Source organism: Equus quagga, chromosome 16 (assembly GCF_021613505.1).
Source record: "Equus quagga isolate Etosha38 chromosome 16, UCLA_HA_Equagga_1.0, whole genome shotgun sequence".
Classification (NCBI taxonomy): domain Eukaryota; kingdom Metazoa; phylum Chordata; class Mammalia; order Perissodactyla; family Equidae; genus Equus; species Equus quagga.
In genome coordinates, this window is record NC_060282.1 from 20761621 (window position 1) to 20779963 (window position 18343).

General features: G+C 42.8%; 1 protein-coding gene across 1 annotated transcript in view; it reads right to left on the bottom strand.

Annotated features, from left to right (window-relative positions):
• DEPTOR (DEP domain containing MTOR interacting protein) overlaps positions 1-18343 on the bottom strand; it is a 140651-nt gene that overhangs the window by 99368 nt on the left and 22940 nt on the right. The window lies entirely within an intron of this gene.

Sequence of the window (18343 nt, forward strand, 5' to 3'; positions counted from 1 at the left end):
GTATAATAAATATGAAGGAGTGTCTGCTACCTACCCAGCAGGCATTTCCAGGCATTAGAGACCCACATCAGAAAATACACAAAGATCCTTGCTTTTGCGGGCCTTGTTTACTACAGGGACTACAGCTATTCCTTTCGTTAAGGCTGACTAGGTTCCAGGTGCTGATTTGAGCCCCTTACAGAGATTGGCTCACTTAATGCTCACAACACCCTCATCAGAAGTTTTCATTACTACCTCCATTTTTTTTTACAGTACAGAGAACTGAGGCCTCAGAGAGATTAAGTGACTTGTCTAAGATTTCACAGCCAGGAAGTGATGAAAATGAGGTCTGAACCCTGATGGTCTCACTTCAGTGTCCAACTTTCCAGTTCTGTATCATGCTGCCTCTAGCTAGCGAAGGATACATGAAAAATCCAGAAGAGATAGATTAAAGCTCTTGGACAAATACAACTTATTTACAGGCTGATGGAAGAGCCTGGAGAAAAGTGGTCGACATGGAGCCATCTCTTACTCCCTTCAGAACTCAGCGACTTTTTTCCAAAAGAGTCTTAAACCTGCCTTTAAAGAAAAAGTTTCTTCCATTTGTCTTCCCTTCTTTTCATCAGTCTTGTATTACATTTTAATTCTCAAGTGAATTATTTGAATTAGGTCAATTCAAGGTCGTTCTTGGGTCAGTTGGGTCAATGGGTTCAGCTTTCTTCCTACTTCACCCAGCTGGCTTCCATGCTCCTCAAGTCACCTTCTCAACATTGTTGAGAAATGGGAGGGCCACATGAGTAAATCACACAGTAACTGTGTGACCTGGACAAGTGACTTACTGTCTCTTTCTTCCTCTATAAAGTGGAAGCACTATGTCTACCCTATCCTTGGCAATGTTGACATTTAGGAACATAATGTCCGTTCAGCACCAGCAACCCAGCACAGTGCCTGACACACTCCCTAAAGAAGGAACTAGATCATTCTCCTGCCTGTTTTTTGAACAGAGTGCAGTGAATGGAATTTAATGGGTTTTGATATCCTAAGGGTTGCCATTATGAGTGGGAGCATTCTGGACTGGAGCTCTGAGGCTTAGATGCTCTTCCTTGCTAGACCAATATAGGCTGAACTGTGTTCCCCTAAAATTCACACGTTGAGGCCCTAACCCCTAGTACTTCAGAATGCAACTGTATTGAGAGATATGGTCTTTTAAAAGTAATTAAATCAAAATGAGGTCATTAGGGTGGGCCCTAATCCAGTATGACTAGTGTCCTTACAAGAAGAGATTAGGACACAGATACTCACAGAGGGAAGACCATGTGAAGACACAGGGAGAAGGCGGCCACCTACGAGCCAAGCAGAGAGGCCTCAGAAGAAACCAACCCTGTCAACGCCTTGATCTCAGATCTCTAGGCCCCAGAACTGTGAGAAAGCAAATTTCTGTTGTGTAAGCCACTCAGTCTGTGATACTTTGTTACGGCAGCCTGAGGAGACCACAACAATCCCAACTGCTGAAGACTGGAGGCTCTAGAGTAGTCTGGGAAGAAGGGCTCAGCAGGAGCATCGTCAGTGAGAAGGGAGAGGAGGAGGGGAAGGAGAGGTCTAACAGCTGCAAACTGCAGAGAGAGAAAAGAACCATCTTAAATGAGTTCCTACTATATGTCACGTATTATACTAAGCATTTTTCACACATGCTGACTTAACTTACTGCTATGGTCTAAGTGTTTGCATCTCCCCCAAATTCATATATTGAAATACCAGACCCTAAAATGTCAGTTTTGAGGGCAGTCAGGAATACAGGACTAGGAATATAAAGACTTGGCTTTGGTCTGGACGCTGCCAATAATTCCACATGATCACACTTCTCAGCATCAGAGTCCTCGGTGGTAAAATGGGGATAATGGTACCCCCCCTGATTACTTTGTCATACTGTCACAAAGCTCATTACTAAGAATAAAGATAGCATTTGAGCCCTTATGTGCTAGCCACAGTGTAACTACTTTATTAGCATTCATCCTCATGACAACTCCCTGGGGCAGGTAATGTTAAAACCACAAATAATACCAATGTAGACCTATAATTACTAATAAAAAAAAAATGAACCCTAATAAAAAAACACATCACATAAGCGTGCTGAAGTCATCACATGATTCCTTCTAATTAATTCAGTGACAATGACACTGAGTAATTTGTTTAACATGCTCAAAGTGGCAGAATACAAAATATTAATTCTTAGACTTGATGTCTGTCAGGAATCCAAGAATAATGAGGACCAGTTTATTTAGAAATTGAAATGCAGAACAAGCTACCTTATAATTTGGTGGAGGAGGAATATGTTACGAGCCAAGAGAGGAGTTTCAATTCCCGTAAATTTTCCAATTAAAAAAAATTATTAGGTAATGTTTACCTTTAAATACTACAGAACAGAACCTTTCAGCTACTATCCTTCCATGACCCCTGAGCTTGATGCGAACTCTTGAGCATGCTCGATTCCCACCAGTTCCCACCCTGCATGGTGAGAAGCACTACACACCCCTTCAGCCCCACGAGGGCCTGGTACATTTCCATGTGCAGAACACTGAGCAGAAATATGATGGAGAGGAAAGACCTCTGGATACAAGAGATAGCCCAGGACTTGATCTTTTTAGATATGTTACCAAGGGTTAAAAATGTTCAATAACTGTTAGCATCTTTTTCATCTACAGTCAGAAACACAGAATTCTAAAAATGAGCATTGAAAATTGTACATTCCAGAAAAACTATTCCAAAAGAGAGACAATTTTCACACTGCAAACACATAACCAAGTGTTTTGCCTGACACCGTGGGTACTTAATAAATATTTGGTGAACAAACGAGTGTGCAAGGGCACTAACAGAAATGACATCATTTTCAAAGAGGTAGAAAGGCTTCTCATTAACTTATGAGGGTTCTTACTATCACTATCATTATTATTATTATTGTAATTATTACACTACCATAGAATTCATCGAAGGTTTTTTTAGAAAACTATATATGTTTTCAGTTCCAGGGTAAACAATTTCCAAAGTTTTAATCTCTGTTGTGTGCGTGTATATTTGTGCATACACGTTTCTTTTTTAAAAAAAGAGAAAGCATTTCCTTCTACTTGAACTAAACTTACACCTTACAAGTTTTCACAACTTTAATACACTAAGATGCGTGGAGATCTCCAAGAAGAGGAAAGAGTAAGCAATATTTCAAAGTCCTGTGGAAAAATGGAAATTCCGTGCAGCTGCGCCTCTTGTGGAATAGCTTTCTCTAGAAAGACTCCGCAAACTGCTGAGCTAGGGGCTAAAAGCCACACTTTTAAACACGGCATTTTGCCTGGACACATCAGTCACATAGTCTGCCATGCCCAACATCCCCTTCGATTTAACACTGCCTTCCACACCTGACCCACCCCAGGCAGGGTTCAAAATCTGCCCGTTTTCTTTGCATGGCGAGGCACCTAGCTGGAAATGCCCGTGACCTAAGCTGGCCCCTGCCCACACCCACAGGCCGTTCAAGGAGGAGACCAGGGGCACAAGATTCTACCCAATTCAAATGACAGTAATTAGCTAAGCCAGGCGGAATGGCTCCCTCCAAGATTTAAACTAGCGCTGAAGCTTTCAAACTCCGTTTGTGCCATGGAAGACTTTCTTCAAGTAGAAACTTACCCAGATGTCGGTGTGTATAACAGAGCAATGTGGGGTGCTCTGGTTAAAAGGGGGTAGGGCTGCCAAGTCCAGAGCATCTCTTGGTTCTCCCATTCAGTTGTCTATGTACACCCTCCGTATCCTCCACACTATCTACATGGTATTCCTAGAACAAAGATTTAAAAAGAATGGCACTGGAAGACACAGAGGAACCCAGCCAATCAGGAGTGAGAGGGGAGTCGGGCAGGAAAGCACAGCTGAGAGGGCAGGAGAAAAAGGCCCAGGAGCCTCAAATGAGAGATGGCAAGAGACACCTGTCCCAGAAGCACCTTGGCTCTTTAAAGTTTTTCAGTTCTTCTTCCAAGCTAGGCACACCCTAACAACAACCAGAACAGTCGACCATCCCTTCAGGTGGCTGGATCCAAAAGCTCTATCTAAGGAGGCTTTCCACCTGACCTCAGGCCTCCTCCCAAGCTTCCTCACCTCTCTCTCACCTCCCACCACAAGCACGCCCGCCTCACAGTCTGGACACACGAACATGCCCCCACCACCGCCCCCACCCCATGCCTCTGCTCGAGACAGAGACCCCCTGCTTAGAATGCTCCCTCCTTCTGCTTTCAGTAATTCAAAAATTCTACTTGTTTTCAGCTTAAACAGCACCACCTCTGTGAACATCTTCTCAGCCTTCCAAAGCCAGAAGACAACCCTCTCCTCTGTCCTCCCACATATTTTAGTGCCACTAGTAAAGCATTCATCCCACGGTATTACAATTAGATGAGGTCAGGGATACTAAGGGAGAGTTGCTTATTTATTTGCGCAATTCTAGACACTCGCACATAGTAGGGGATAGAACCTCATGAGGTGAAAAATCAACTAGTGCATTCTATGCACTCAGCAGTGAAGAGGCACAAGGCAGAAGAGTCTTCTAACAGCCCAGATCAATCCACCTTGAACCCCTGTTCAATACAGCCATCTGTATTTTAGCTGCATTTTCAATCCCACTGGCAAAGGAATTTAAATACAAAAACCACCTTCCCATCATTCATCTCAGACAGCTGGTTCACAGCCTTTAGATTCAAGGTGATTCTATAATGTTCTATTCCTGTCCAGCTAAGCAGCTGCTGTTATTGCATCAGACAATTTCCTCTCCCAGCCTGAGGAGAACAAACACTACTGAGTGCAGGGTGTTAATAATCCCTGCAAAATTACTGCCCATCTGATAAGAAATGTAGAAATTGTTTTTTAAAAAATAGCTTGCAGAGAACTGCAGCGGGTTGCAGGATCCAGAGAAAAAAAGGGGGGGGGGGGCAGAAACCACATATTCTCATTTAAAAACAGCGTCATAAATCTCAGCCAAACTAGACAGTTTAATTAAAAAACACAGCAAGCCGAACAGTGGGGCTGACAGCGTGAGTCTTGTGACTTGGGCAACAGCACTGACATAAATGTGCTTAAAACCAAAGCTATTGTCCTTCCCAGATGTTTAGCAACAGCCAGGATCTGTCCTTGGGGATCACAGAACTAGAGAAAAATCGCTCTTCATCACCCACCCTTGAAAGTCACTGAGTCTAAAAGGATGAGAAAGAAGACAGGAACATTTGAAATCTAACACACTGCACTTCCTTTTAATGTGTGGATTTATTTTATGGTTAAAAATTTAATTTATAGTTAAAATTTCAAATTATCAAAATAATACATGCTTCATGGTAGAGTTAAAAAAATTCAAATATGTATAACACAAAGCTGGGGAACTGGTGATGAACTGATCATTGTTGAAGCTAGGAGATAAGTGGATGGGAGTTTGCTAGACTATTCTATTTGCTTTAGGATGTGTTTGAAATTTTCCTCAGCTCCCGCTTTCCAAAGGAACCCAGGATTAATAGTTGTTTATGGATTCTTGGAAAAATTTATTACATACACATGTATGGCTATCTATGTGTGAAATAGGGTCATAATCCACATTCCATGTAGTTTTGCTTCAAGAAGACTCTTGAATTCTCCCAGCCTGATCAGATCAACAGGACAAATAGAGACAGCGATAGGAAGGAAACAGTACAGAACTGGTTGATGTAAACAGAGCACAAGTGATTCTGGAGAGCCAGAAGGAATTGATATCAGACAACACACACGCGCGCGCGTGCGTGCCATATGCACAAAGCTGCTGTAACCACCTTCTACGGTGGTAAAGTCAAACGTTCCGACCAGCAAGACTCATTTTCAGGAGTGTTGTAAGCAATGGCTCTGTGAATCAGGAACAAAATCAGAGCCATAAGTTCTATATAAAGCCCAACCAGGAGGCTAGCCCGGTGGTGCAGTAGTTAAGTTCACGCACTCCGCTTCAGCATCCCTGGGTGTGGACCTACACATCGCTCAGCAAGCCATGTGGCAGTATCCCACATAGAAGAAACAGAAGGACTTATAACTAGGATATACAACTATGTACTGGGGCTTAGGGGAGAAAAAGAAGAAAGGAGGAAGATTGGCAACAGATGTTAGCTTAGGGCCAATCTTCCCCACCAAGAAATAAAAAAAAAGAATCCAATAAGCCTTTCCTTATTAAAAACAAAAACAAAAACAAAAACTCTTCCAGGCCTCATGTCAAGTCAGTACAAAGCAAAGTCGCATGTATGCTGTCACTGCAATGAATTGAGATGGTAAACATACCCAGGAAGGAAGCATGTTTGATTCCAAATCCCATATATCCTGCACTCTATTTGAAATCATGATGAAGGAGTGTTAGCAGAAATAATAACAGTAACACCTCACATCAGAACAGAATCATAGAGCCAGCCTTGATGGCCTAGTGGTTAAAGCTCGGCACACTCTGCTTAAGTGGCCTGGGTTTGGTTCCCGGGCGTGGAACCATAACCACTAGTCTGTCAGTAGCTATGTTTTGGCAGTGGCTCACACAGAACTAGAAGGACTAACAACTAGAATACACAACTATGTACTGGGGATTTGGGGAGGAAAAGAAAAAGAGAGAGGAAGATTGGCAATAGACATTAGCTCAGGGTGAATCTTTCCCAGCCAAAAAAAAAGAACAGAATCATACAATATCAGAGCTGAGAATCCTGTGAATTCTCCCTGTGAATCAGGAAGGCACTGTCACACTCATCTGACAGATAAGGAAGTGAACTCAGAAGAATTAAAGTGGTGTGCTCAAATCACCTTTTTAATAAGGAGTAGCATTAGGACTTGAACACAGATCTTCTGATCTCTGTGATTGGAGAGCTTTCTGTGCCATCAAACTTTAAATGGCAGAAGCACCTATCTTCTGCCTATTTTACACTCATATAGGCTAAGAAGGAGAAAACATTCTAGTTATGCTAAAGTTGCATGGTAAGGTGAAAATTTATGCAATTTATACATCACACAGATACTGCTACCAATATAAATACAGATGGGGCTCACAGAAGTGCCTACAAAAGAAGTCATCACATTGTCTTCATGTTTGCATTAAGCCGATGTGATATAATTAAGGCGACACTCCTGGGGGACAGGAAAAGGATGTGATGAGTTACATCATTCCAGAGAGTCAGCGTCAGTTCATGCGGGACATATAACAAACACTTCTTAACGACAGGTGTGTAGAAGCTCACGAAGCACTTTTAAATCGCTCATCTCATCCTTGAGATAGAGGTAAATACAGGGTCAAGACGGGAAGGTCCCTAAGTCAGCCTTCCTTATCTCATTACACCTGAGATCGTCACTGAATTCTTCCTCCACGTGGGCTTTTTCCTAAGAGGTTTCCTGTTCCAAAGGAACAAAGAGCAATCACATCAACATCTCCAGCTCTCTGATGAGTCAGGAGAAAGGTGCTCTTCCTGCTTGCAAAGCGCCTTTCCAAGAAGCTGTAGGATGTTCTTCTCAAACAGGTCATTATTTGTTTAAGCACCACACCTAGGGGTACCAGACCTCTAACTGCCATTTTACAGGTGAAGAAACAAGCCCAGAATGGTTCATGGAACTCACCGAGGACACAGAGTGACTCACAGGACCAGTACTGGTTACTGTGTCAAAGGGTCCTTGCTGTCTTGGTAAAGGACTGGGAAGTACTCTTACTGCTTGGTGGCTGCTTCCGATCCTGGCCTGCCTGCTCCAGCATGCCTGTCTGTAATGAAAGGATGCTGTATCCTGACTTCTTCTTCCCCAAACAAAGGGGTCTGCTCTTCACTCAGAACAGTGGTTCTCAAACAGGGGCATCTATGAAGTCCTTTCCTTTATCCCTGGTCCCCAAGATCTGGCACAGGGCCAATAAATGATGCTATTCAGGTGACAGCCATTGGGGGATAAGAGTATAGCTTTCAGGTAGGAATAAGGACTCAGTAGCATCAGTCAGCAAATTAACTTCCTCCCTCCTCATTCACTATCTGTCATTCACTCATAGCAGAGCTGTGGAGCCAGACCGACTGGGGTTCAAATCCAAGTTCTACCCATCATTTGCTGTGTAACTTTGGACAAAGCATTCGACTTCTCAGTGCCTCAAGCTTCTCATCTATAAAATGGGAATAGTAAGATACATCTCATATGTGAGGATTAAATGAAACTCTGTGTAAAGTACTTAGCACATAACAAGCTTTCAATAAATGTCAACTCTTACTGCAGTTATTATTACTATGTAATAGATCTCATTGTCAGATTTTGCCAGAAGCACCATCAGGAAGCCACTAAATATGCATTTCAGTTACTTTTTAGAACAAATGCCGTCCTCAGTTGCTGACCATTGTTTTCCAGTACAGATGCAAGATTTTCCACTAAATTTGCTTAATGTCTCTGGGAGTGAATCAAGGAATAATTGGGGTGGGTTAGCAACTACTGGAGAGACCTGGCTGTTCTTCTTTGTTAAGGGATTAGAAAGAGCCCCGCAGGCGGAATGGCAGGTAAAAGCAGAGAGAACCAAAGGTGAGAGAGGGCTCAGTCACTCCCTGGAGGCGTACCAAGGCCTTGATCCCCGGGAGGTTTGCTAGAACCAATCTCACCCGTTCTACGGTGTCAACTAAATGGTAACTAAAATCACTGAATTGCTCTAACTGGAAAGAAACTTCGGGGTGTCTAGTTCAAGCCCTCCCCGCCATCACTTTTTTACAGATGGGAAAACTGAGACTTGGCAATGGTGGGTGACCTGCCTGCGTTCTCCATGCTGGACCTTCAACCTTAGCTTCTTGACTCTGACCAGGCTCTCTGTTGAACTCCACTGTGGGACAGCCTGGAAACAGAGGCTGCTGCCAATCCAGCACTTTATTGAGGACTGGCCCATGGATGAGACAGCTGCCGCCTGGACTCTGCCTGCGACAGCCTTGCTAATCATCTCTGGTGACACCCAGCCTGTAATCACGCTTGAGAAAGACACTGCCTTCCAACCAAACATTTGGTGTTGGAACCTCAGCACTTCTTCCCTGAGAAGAAACAGTCTCAGGGGCAATTCTAGACAAAAAAATAATGTGGAGAAAGATTAAGTACAAAAGATCATAAAATAAGAACTAAAATATTGTTCAATATAGCCCCAGTGGAATATAAAACATACATGCCAGGTGAGGCAGAGATTCAAGTTAGAGAAGGCGAGAGCAGTGATGATGTTCAAAGACAGCCTGCATTAAGACCTCCAGAGGGCTTGTTTATACCACAGATGGCTGGGCCCCACTTCCTAAATCTCTAATTCAGTAGGTCTGGAGGTGGCCCAAGAGTTTGCATTTCGAACAAATTCCCAGGTGATACCGATGCTGCTCCTTAGGGAGCACACTTTCTGAACCACTGGGTTGGAGTGAAATAGAACCAACGTTGTGTTTGGAATAAAAAGAAGAAAAGGGTAATGAGAGGAGCCAGGGAGGAGAGTGGCCTATTAGGTGGGTGCTGATCAAGCAGATCTGCGTGGGGTGGGGTGTGGTCCGGGTGGGACGTACGTACTCCCCAGGAGTGTTTCCAGGCACTGAAGCACCCTCCCCAGAGAATCAGGAACCCGTAAGTCTATGACTCACACTTTGCCAAAACCCTAAAAGACTGACAAGGGAACTAACTCCCAGGCCAGCCTTATTACGTGATTTTTTTAAGGCCCCTCCTTTAGCTGTATCTCCCTACCTGCACAGTGATGCTCATTCCTCCTTTTTTTTTTTTAATATTTCATTTTTCATTTTTCTCCCCAAAGCCCCCCGGTACATAGTTGTATATTTTTAATTGCGGGTCCTTCTAGTTGTGGCATGTAGGATGCCACCTCAACATGGCTTGATGAGTGGTGCCATGTCCGCGCCCAGGATCCGAACCAGCAAAACCCTGGGCTGCCAAAGCGGAGTGCGCGAACTTAACCACTCAGCCATGGGGCCGGCCCTCATTCCTCCTTGATGAGGAGCATAGCCTTCCATCCAATAAGAAGGCACAAGTCTTTTTTTTTTTTTTTTTAAGACAGGTCTTTGGCTGAGGAACAGGTGACAAGCTCACTCATATTAAATGTAATCAGTTAAGCAGCAAGTATAAATGATGGTACTGAATCTGTTCCCATTTTGATTGGGAGGAAGTTTAAAGCAGAAAGGCGTCTGATTTCGAGGGAAGAGGAAAGAGTTGGTCCGCTGGTGGGGAAGGAGACCCGAAGCAGAAGCTGGACTTCACAATCGTCCCAGCGTGGCTGGACCAACAAAAGCCAGGTACTATGTTGTCTCTGGGAGGAGTCGGGCCACCTAAACTGTAGCGTGTGTGAAGATTCTGTATAGGTAACACGGCCCAGGACAGTGCTTTTACTGAATCAGACCTCAGCTTCCTAATCTGGAAAATGAGGAAACTGACTAGATTTCTCTCTAAAATCTCTTTCAACTCCAACTTCTCTGTTTTTATGGACACCCTGAAGGGCCTCCAGGGTAAATCCTCACTCACAAGATCAAAATAGCACAGGCTGTTTGGGGCACATTTTGTACCGAAAAGATCTACCGCAAACCACAAGGCCAGGGAGCACAGAACAGCAAATTTCATTTCCTTCGGGCGTCCAAACAAGGATGAATATATCAAAGCAAATCCTGCGCTAAGCGTGCTGTGCAAACACTGTCTAGAGTTACGATCACCTATTTTCAGCTCACAGGACAGATGCTGAAGCTGCCAAAGTGCCACAGGCTTTGGGTGTACAGGTCTACAACATGAGAAAAGACAAGGTTCCTCTGAGTTTAAAAGTATTTCAGGAGGGTCAAAAGTGCTATCAGAGACATCTGCGGCTATAGAGGAGGCTGCTTTCAGCTAAGGGGCTTGTAAAAGATTTCTCAACAATATACATTTATTGAGCCCCAACTGCATACCAAGCACAGCTTAAACAATTGTTCGTGGTGGGTTAGTTTCTCGAGTTCAAGGACCATGTAACTGAAACAGGTGTATTTCTTCAAAATGAAAATGTTTTATTCTATGTGTATAGCACAGATGTGCACGCACACACACCAAAGTTTCCAAAATATGTTAAAACTGAAGCTATCCGACCTTATTTTCCTCTTCTTCTGTTTCCTCTCTTTTAGCCAAATGCATCACCTTCATTTCTGCCTCTGTCCCTAAATTTATGCTATTCCTTTTCAAGGATATGCTCTCTTTTCCTATATAAGTAAAGAACTATCTTCTTTTTCTTTCATATTTCCCAAAGTGTCTAGGACAGGGCACAGGGTAAATGATACTCAGTATAAGGCTCTGGGTTTCCACTTTTGTTTTCAGCTGGACAGAAAGAAACTTTAGCACAATAGAGAATGCAAAACTCAAGTCTCTGGTCTTGGGCCTTTGGTGGCCGCCTACCCATCCAGGTTGCACGTACTTGGCAGCACTTCAAAGTGTTTCTGCCATTGCCTTTCTATTAACATGAAAGAATATTTGGACCACCTGTGTGTGTTTGGTTCCCATGGATAAGAAATGTTAAATAATGCTTCCTTCAGAAAGAGCCCACCCCATTCCTCACAGATTGTGTATACAGCAGGAGTCTGGCATTAGCTCAAGCTCTGTCTGCTATCAAGATCCAAGTGGGTCTGGGCAGTATGGCTCAGACAGGTGGATGGGGCCCTCCAGGAGTCCACTGACTTTTCAGCAAAAGAGCCAGACCACGAGACAAGAGGGAAATTAGGCCACGGTATCTGGTCAGTCCCAAGGACAAGGAGCTGAATCTGAAGGAGCTGTGTTCACTGAAGCTCTGTGAGGCAAGGAGCCAGAGGCAGCTCTGCTGTGGGGAAGAGGTGACAAGGCATACACACAAAAAGGGAATACTGAGAGCCTCAGGTGCAGTGATACACACACACACACACACACTCTCTCTCTCTCTCTCTCTCTCTCTCACACACACACATACTCACACAAACACCGAGAGACAGAAAAGGTCACAAAGAACAGCTGTTGAGAAACATCCAAAATCACTCCAAAATAAGCACTTTTGGGGGGTCAACTGTCCCTTACGGGTACTCAATACACTTACATCCAAATATTTAGGCCACCTTTTGTACCCAGTGTAGACACTGATTTTGTGATGTTTGTGTGTTTATGACTAACAGAATGCAAGTAAAATGAAACCCTGGGAGAAACTCAAAAAACCTAAAAGTCTATATTTCACTTATGACTGTAGAAAACAAAAAGGTTTGTCAGGGATACATAATAAAATGTTATTTCACATATCTGATACCACCCTCAGGAAAAGACACAGCTAAGAAGCTACTAGATAACTGGCTTATTTCAGGTTCACAGTTCCTTTTCTTACATAGCTACTCTGACCCGTGCACATACTCAATACACTGAGAGCTAAGTTTCCAGACTACGTGTGTACCATGGAAGTCACTGGACACCTTGATGTATGTTTGTATTTAACAAGGCTTTCATACACCTAACCTCATGTATCTAGACCCACACTTATCTGGGTCCCAGGTCACTCAAATAAATGGTTTGAGGATCAGAAAGAAGAGAGGCTAAAGCAGAAGCAAAAAGCCAGCATCAACAGCCAAGAAAGAATCATGTCGAGTGTGAGAGAAAGACTCTAGGTGGTACCTCTAGAGTATGCAGTTTTCTATGTGAGACCCAGAGAGGTTCTTATCATAATAAAGCCACATTTCATGTGCCTGGCACATTATGGCTTATCAATTACCACCATACACTTCATCTTATTTGATTTTGCAAACAACCATGAAAGATAGTTAGGGGAGAGATGATTAACTCCTGTCTACACATGACAAGAAAGAGGCTTACTCTAGTGATTGGAATTGCTCACTGAGAGTTTGCAAGTAGCAAAGCCACACAGCCCATCTAGAACTTAAGATTTCTCACGTATCAAGACTCCACACTTGAAAGAGTATATCCAACCTCATTAATAAGAATATTTCTGCATGGCAGTAATCGTTTCATCAATAGTTGTATCTGTAGTGTTATTTGCATATTTATGTTTTTCAGGGGTCCTCCATTATCTTACACACACCTCAAAGACTCCATTTTCTCTAGAACTCCCTATTTTGCTAGGGTGGATGGGCAGGTATTTAAATGCTGCTGGTGATGATATAGAGAATCTGGTAACTTACCAAACTCTATTTAGAGCCCCAGATGCCTAGAATGGTTCCAAACACCTGTGGCTACTTATGAAATGCAGCACTTATTAAACCAAAGACAGCATCTTCTCAAGATAACGAGATAACTAAAGATCTCGTCAGCTCTCAGGCACATTCTGCTGACAGCTGTCATTTGAACTGTAGCGGCACGTGGCAACAGCTAAAATGTCACACTCAATTAGGCTACCAGAGGCAAGGTAGGGAAGCTGACAGTGGACTCTTTGGAAATTCTTAAGATTCTCTGGGACCTTTGAAAGACTTCTCTCCATTTAACGTCACCATGCGAGGGCATCTGCCTCCAACATCTTTCCATCCCAGCATTTGCTTTATTGTGTGCAAGATGCTAGGAAGCAAAGCCAACATGACAAGCTCCCACTCTAGGTACCAAGAAGTAAATAATAGTTGTGTTCTGTGAATTGGTGGGCTGTCCTTCTTGGTTTTTAAGTGAGGCCATGGCATCTGTTTAAGCTTAGAGTCTGCTCCTTTGTGACTCTGATTTATATCACAATTATATCTGCCCTGGGTTATCTGATAAATCAACTATTTGGTTTGTTCCTTGAGAAAACTTAAAATGCCCTGCAAACCAGTCCCCATTTATCAAACTTACAACTTTCCCACTGATTACACAAGAGAGGGACAAATATTTGATTTGATTTCATGGCTATTTGATTCAATTGCAGTTGAAGTTCTCAATTTCTTTGTTTTAAGGGAGGAGTTGCAGACAGAAAGAGGAACCAGCCCAGAAGAAGAGGTGTTCAGATTAAAACAATGATGAAACATGCATTTTAATAAAGGGACATAAAGTAAACCAAAGAATAGGAGTTTGTGTTAGTTTGATAATCGAAAAACAACGGTCTGAATGTACTCAATACAACTAGTTGGTGCTACTGAATGAATAAAATTAAATACCATGTCTATGTTCAGAGAATCACAATACTTTACAATCCTTCCTGGGTTATTATGGTTATTTCTAAAACTCTTTTCCATAAAAAAGAATAGTCTTTCTTCCTCCAGTTTTTTCTTTTCTTTTTAAAAAAATTTATTTATTTTCTTTGATTTGCTGCAATGATCACATCATCTAGTTCCCTAAATCTTCTCTGAACATTTAACATGAAGGATAAAGAAGCTTTTACCCCAAACCAAATTCAACCAGTGAAACTTTCCGCAACGCATCACGTACCAACGACTCAAGTCCAGACATTGCATTGGTGTGGAATTAGTTCTATTTCATGAGCTTATGGTGTGACTTTCATGATCTGAGAATAAATCCCATCTGTTTTTGTAATGCATCACTACATTTGAGTTCTATATTGCAGAGCTGTTGAACTTTTACTTAAATTAAATGTATATTCTGCATATCTTGAATACGTAAGTTGAAGGTCAGGAGGTAACCATTAAAATTAAAGAAAGGTTAAGTCTTAGATTAAGAAATCAGTAGCGAAAAATTCAAATCCAGATAATAAAGCATTATTTGCACTTGAGGACATGCATGTTTCCTTCTTTATGTTCTTTAATATTATTTTATTCCCCATGGTTCTTCCAAACCTCTTATTAGTATCATGCAGTTGATTCCATAGTAAACATCAATGCCTCTGATCCTTCTCTTGACCCCAGTCCAGGAAGCAACATGAGGACAAGGGTGTCCATCCATGGCATTCACTGTTGTATCACCAGGGCCTAGCACCACTCCCCAAACTCAGCATACACACAATGTGGTAGGCTCAAATCAGTAATCATTTCAGTGCTTCCGTCTTTCTCTACTCCCTCCTTCCTGACCCTATCTCTATCCACAAACACAAACATTCTCTCTCGTCGTCATCATTCCCTACTAAACTAGCTCCTCTTCCCAAACATCTGATTTCTAGGAATGACTCTGCAAATATTCCAGCCACCCAGGCAATATTCTTAGCCACCTTGGACTAAGAAGTCCTTAGGGACAGAAATTAGGACTTAATATTCCGTATCCCCAGCACTCTGCATAGTGCTGATAGAAACTCAGTAAATGTTTCTTGTCCTCAAGTTTCTTTCATCCTCTATCTTTAACCTGTCATCAAGTTCTGTTGTTGACATCTTGGAAATTTCTCTTGATTTGCCTTCATTCCCCAGCTACTTTTCCAGTCCAGAGTCTCCTCATTTAGTGTCTGGAACTCCACTCTTCCAACGCATACCTGCTGCCCAGCTCACCTCTCCCACGTAATGACATACAGAGGCTCCCTTTTAATTTTGACACGCCACAGGCCCTAAGTCCTCTGTGCAGCAATAAAAGCTCTCTTTGAGCTTCCCTCCCTCTGCCTCTCCCTCTCATCAACCACACTGACCCCCATTCCCAACTCCAGGCTCCTGCTCCAATCCAGCAGGCACACATCCTATGTCTGTCCCGTTTCTGTCTCTTTGCCCTCGATATTCCCAGGGCCAGGAATTCTCTGCTTATTCCCTTCAACTTCTATAAAGCCTACTCATCTCTCCTCAGGTCCCACTTCACCATGAAACCATCTCCTTCTTTTCTAGGTCACAGGGATTTCTCCTTTCTAAAACTGTTTTTTTAATTCTCCAAGGTTCTTTGCAATATTTTGTTCAATAGCCCTCCATTTGTTCCTGGATTCTTATTCTATTTCTCTACCTCAAATGTCATCTTTCTGAGGGCAGGAATCACGCTATTTACTTCTTAATGTCTTGTTCAATACAAACAAAAGCTGGCCCCAGAGGCTCGCGATAAATATTTGTAGCTGACTAACTCAGATAAAGTATTATCAGCAGGCATATGTACAAAAAAATTATTCTGGGAGGAAAAGAGGAAAAAGGACATATCCAGGTTTCTCCAAAAACTGCAGGAGAAACTGTGCTGTCTATATACCTAAAGTATGTAATCTTAACTAATCTATAATAAAATGTTAATCGCACTTTAAAAAAAAAGTTCATATACACTGCCTTAAATCTTGTTCAAATCCATCCGTTAATTGCAAGGCACTGTGACAGACCTTGTGTTTTGTTTGTTGCCAAGTGAAAAAGACAGCTCTGTTGCTACAACATCGTAGACCCGTGGATTCAAAAGTCAAACAGAAAAATATGCTTTTGATGTTGTTATCATTACTAGTTAGAGCCATAGTAAGAGGAACAACGGCCCTCATTCTCTCTGCCTGCTTATACAAGGGTTATTTACCATTTTGCTAGGCCTTGCATTGGTGCCAAGTGCTTCACAATATCACTTTTATCGGTCACTCACCACAGCACCATGTGATGCACAGGAATATGATGGCCCCTCTTGAACAGAGCGAATGCCCTCAGGAGACACAGAGAAATTATGTGAGGGACTTTTCTGCTCTAAGATAACAGAGAGAGTCAAAGCTTGAACTCAAAGCTCTGGTGTCCTGCTTAGAGCCCTGGGAAAATCTACAAAGGTCTTCCTTCAGTAAAGCTGAGAAACATTTGTTCCCCAGCTCATTGCTTTAGGTTAACTCTCTGGCGATACTAAAAATCAACTCAACCCAACAAATATTTACTGGGTGCCAAGTAATGCTAGAAACTGTGCTAGACAGGGGCTATAGTAGTGAATCTGACACACCTGGCCTCCCTGATGGGGCTTAGGGTCTAGACAGTGGCTTACAAAGGAGGGGCATAAGACCATCCTTTGGGGTGCAGTTAGAAAATACCAGAATGTCTAGATTTATTTTATCTCACCTTTGAAAGGGTTTTTTTAATTTCTATTTTTTGTGTGTGTTTGTGATACACATAATGCATGAGGACAGTAGTACATGTGTGTAACTGTGAAATTAATATGCTCATCTCGGGGGAAATCTATGGTCAAAATATTTTTACAGATGCGAATGGGCAAGCAGAAACATTTGGAAACCAATGGACTACAGGACTATTTGGACTTTCCTGAACATGCCATGAGATTTCACATCTTTGAGTCCTTCTACTTGCTATCTTGTCTGCCTAAAACACACCTCCCCACCCCCACTGTACCCTGAGTGAACTCCTTCAAAACACAGCTCAGCTGTCACTCGCTCAGGGAAGTCTTCATTATCCACCTCCCCCAGGCAGTCAGTGACTTCCATACGGTGCACCCATTGCACTTTGTACACCCTTCTCTTGCAGAAATTCACACTGCACTGTAATTGTCCACCTTCCATCTCTGGCACTAGCTAGGTGGACTCTCTGGCTCTGAGGTCCTCAAGGGCAGGGTTCAAGTGGTTTGCCTATTTTTCTCAAGGGCTAACACGGTGCCTGGCACATAAGAGACTCTCACAATTTCTGTGAGAAATTTATTCACAATTTTGTTCTTTCTAATTTCAATTGACTTGAAGAAGACAGAAGTTTCACATGAGCAATAAAACAGAATGCCTTTTACTTCCTCCCTCCTCCTCATATGGAGTGGCAGAGGTGCTTTGCAGGGAAGGATGTTCATGCGCAAGACACTAGGCTAACAACATTTGACCCCCCCAGTGAAGTAGAAAACTCAGACCTGGGATGTGAGAAAGCTAAATATTTTAAATTTACCAGTGAGGGTGGTAAATCCTGAACTAAAGATGGAGACTAAGTCCTGCTAAACCTGAGAAGAACAAATCAGAAATGCAGAGACACTGTGTTCAGGTGGGAAAGTCTTGTGAAGATCCCTGAGAGACTGAGAGGAAAGGAGCTCAGGACTGAGTTACAAGCCTCAGGTGCTGTCTCAGCTCTACATACACTAACCACCTGGGGCCACTCAGTCTCCAGAGAAGGAGATCATCTTGATTCCTCATAACTACTTTCAAGAGTTGACATGATAAAGTAGGCGGTAGGGAGGAACCAAGAGTGTCAGTTAAGCATCCTTGCTCTCGCACGAAGTCAGATGGCCAAGCAAGAGTGATTTAAAAGGACTGGATTAGATTATCACTACGGTCCCATCAGCCAAAAATTCAACAACTTGGTTATGCTGATGACATGGAGATGGTATAGCGATCAAAAATGGTACGACCAATCCTTTAGGAAGACCTTCACTAAGGTGCGACTTGGAGAAACTACGTTAGTTTTCTGGATCTCGCCCAGTCAACAAATATTAATTGAACACTGAGTATGCATCAGGCAGTGTGCCAGGCACTGGGAGGGCAGGAACAAGACAGACATGGACGCTGCCCTCATGGAGCATGCAGTTAGTAAACTTCACTTTCCTGTCTCTAACATGTAAAGGTTCTTACATG